Source organism: Mizuhopecten yessoensis, unplaced genomic scaffold (genome assembly GCF_002113885.1).
Source record: "Mizuhopecten yessoensis strain PY_sf001 unplaced genomic scaffold, ASM211388v2 scaffold715239, whole genome shotgun sequence".
Lineage (NCBI taxonomy): Eukaryota > Metazoa > Mollusca > Bivalvia > Pectinida > Pectinidae > Mizuhopecten > Mizuhopecten yessoensis.
Genome location: NW_018479521.1, coordinates 1 through 2,861, shown reverse-complemented (window position 1 = coordinate 2,861; position 2,861 = coordinate 1). Strand labels below are relative to the sequence as shown.

Sequence of the window (2,861 nt, the reverse complement as noted above, 5' to 3'; positions counted from 1 at the left end):
ATATACATGAACCTGAAAAAAGAACCAACAATTACACAAAAACTCATGATCATGAGGCAAATTAATTAGAGGCGATGCAGGGGTTGGTGGGTGGGTAAGCCAAAACAAACAAGTGTAATCTGCCAGCACTACGAGGAATGAAACTGAAGCTGGCAATACCAACACCCCTCAAAGACGTAATCGCTGATTGGTCAAAAGTTACTATGGACTGATTAACATATACTACGATACCTTATATGGTAAGACATCTAATTTGCATAGGTAAACACTATCGCTCTTCGAAGAAGAACACATTCCATAACCAGGTAAAAGAAAGAATTACAAAAATGAACATCAGGGAAAAAGCCTTATATCCTATAACACTTAATATTGCAAACATATATATATATAACAACAAACTATCACATCTACAACTACAGCAGCCAAGGCAATGGAAGGCTTACACAGTTATATATAAACTATAATTTATCATAACATATCAAATTATTCTTATAATTTCTCCTTAGCTGAAGACTGTGTGCATTGATGTATATGTTATACAGTATTAGAACATGTTGAAAAGGTCATAAATTTACACATATCTTGATTTTATTGGATAAAGCAACGCCAAGAGTCATAGTTACAAATGTATGCTAGTCACTAGCTGTTTCCTTTCACCTGCCAATGGTCTTTAATATGCAGACCTGCTAAATGACCCGCATCTTGCGGGTCACACCCGCAAAATCAACGTATCACCCGCAACCAACTCATGACCCGCGCAGGTCATACAAATCTCCCGCATTCCGACCACATGACCCGGAATCACCCGCCTCCTCACTCGTATTAGTATATCTTCCTATTTTTTTCGGAAGTGCTCCATTCGTGTGTCTCTGAGGTCTAGCATTCAGGTATACGTAAAGTCCGTACACAGTTCGAAATGTTTTCACAATGTAACATGAATATTTCATTTTCTCTTCATTTGAATATGGAGGGCCACTTTACATTTCTCATTTGTGAGAAATTTCATGTAGCAGTTTACAAATCAAGAATAATCTTTTTACCACATCCTCAACATTTCTTAAAGTAAGATTCTATAAAAAAAATAATAATGGGACATTTCCCTTGCTTGCATAATAGGTAAGTATCAGTAGAATATGATTTTCTACACATAATGACATTGTTTCTTTTTTCTCCTACAGACAAACCACTATTGTGTAGTAAAAAGGAAGTGGTACGTAAAATCATCAGACCAGGATGCTTGTATTTGGTGCTATTCGTGCAACTCATCAGGAGTCCAGGATTTTGACAGTATCCCACCAACAGTTACAGACAACTATGAAGGTGATCATTAAATAAATGTTTTGGTAATGACCCTACATATATATATATATATATATATATATTATGATACAGCGAAAGTGCTAAAGACGAGTTGACGAGGTTTTTCTTTTTCTTTATGTATTACTTCGTCCGTAGGGATCATACTTAACACTTTTATTATATACAGAACTCCGGCCCTCTATAATATGCGGGAAATATGCGACCCGCGCTCAGAGCGCACTTCAAACTGATATTTTAGAAACAAATCGTCACTTTCACACACATGTCGCACATGGATCGAAAGATCTATTCTTTATGCACAAGATAAACATACATAATATGCCCCAAACAACCAATACAATCACTAAAAACATTTTTTTTCAAACTTACTCTGTTTTACTCTAGTTTTTTTATAGCCCCGCCTTCTAATGCCACGTGTCTGCGTCATAGCGTTGGGAAATACCTTCGGTAACGCGAGATCTCGTCAAGTCATGTGACATTGCTCATGGCCTAATTTCCATTAAAAACATGGGTTGGTATAGAAAACGTTGGAAAATACTTTTCGTAATGATCTTTGAAACATGTTATTGATACCACCTAGTGCATAAAGAATAGATCTTTCGATCCATGTGTGACATGTGTGTGAAAGTGACGATTTGTTTCTAAAATATCAGTTTGAAGTGCGCTCCGGGCGCGGGTCGCATATTTTCCGCATATTATAGAGGGCCGGAGTTCTGACGTTAATCGACGACAGACCGATATGAAAAAAGTCGATAAAACGTCAGAATAATTCGGACTAGTATATATTTAAAGACACCTCCGGAATCGACTCACCAGTTAGGTGATAGATTTCAGCCTTTACTTTGTATAACCATAAAACCTAGATACTTTTTAGCTTACTGTGAATTTTTTAGTTCTCTTGAGTCGCAAAGGTGACCTATTGATATACATTTTTGTCTGTCATCAAATGGTGCATGTTGTGTGTAAAGAATAACTGTTCCAAATCAAAATCGCTACGGCCGCTCAAGTGGTGTGTATAAGTAATTCTTTCCCCGTTCATGAACACTGGAAAAATCCAGATTCAATCCCTATTTTGTGATGCATAATGTTTTCTGTCGAATGCTTTGCATTCCTCTTTACAATGTTCATACGTTCCATCTTATTTATGATTAATAATTTTCGTTCGGTTTGACAATGCTTTAATTTATGAAGCATATAATTTTACAATTAAAGACTTTCATTTCGGTAAATATGTGGTTATATGGACTAGTTCTTGTTCCGACTCCATGCAGGGCCAGTATTCATGAGGCCGTTCTCATGACTTATCTCAGATTCTGTGCTCAACCCTAATTTCTTCTTGCGGTGACAAATTAATAAATATTCTCGTTTTGTTAATGATTGTATCAAGTTACAAGAAGTTGGGTTGAGCACAAAATCCAGGCTTGAGAATGGGAATGGTATAATGAATACGGGCCCCGACGTTGGGAGAATATTGAGCTTGACCTGTGATCAACAGTTATGTATTCATTTAGATTGAGTAGAATAATATCCATAAGCCGTAG

At 36.6% G+C, this 2,861-nt stretch overlaps 1 protein-coding gene across 3 annotated transcripts in view; it reads left to right on the top strand.

The window, feature by feature from the left end:
• LOC110441054 (zinc finger BED domain-containing protein 1-like) overlaps positions 1–1,314 on the top strand; it is a 5,219-nt gene extending 3,905 nt beyond the window's left edge. For all 3 annotated transcript variants that reach the window (XR_002461822.1, XR_002461820.1, XR_002461821.1), the window contains one exon: positions 1,179–1,314. The gene's annotated coding sequence lies outside the window, so the exon portion shown is untranslated. The remainder of the gene's footprint in view (positions 1–1,178) is intronic.
• The last annotated feature ends 1,547 nt before the right edge of the window (positions 1,315–2,861 follow it).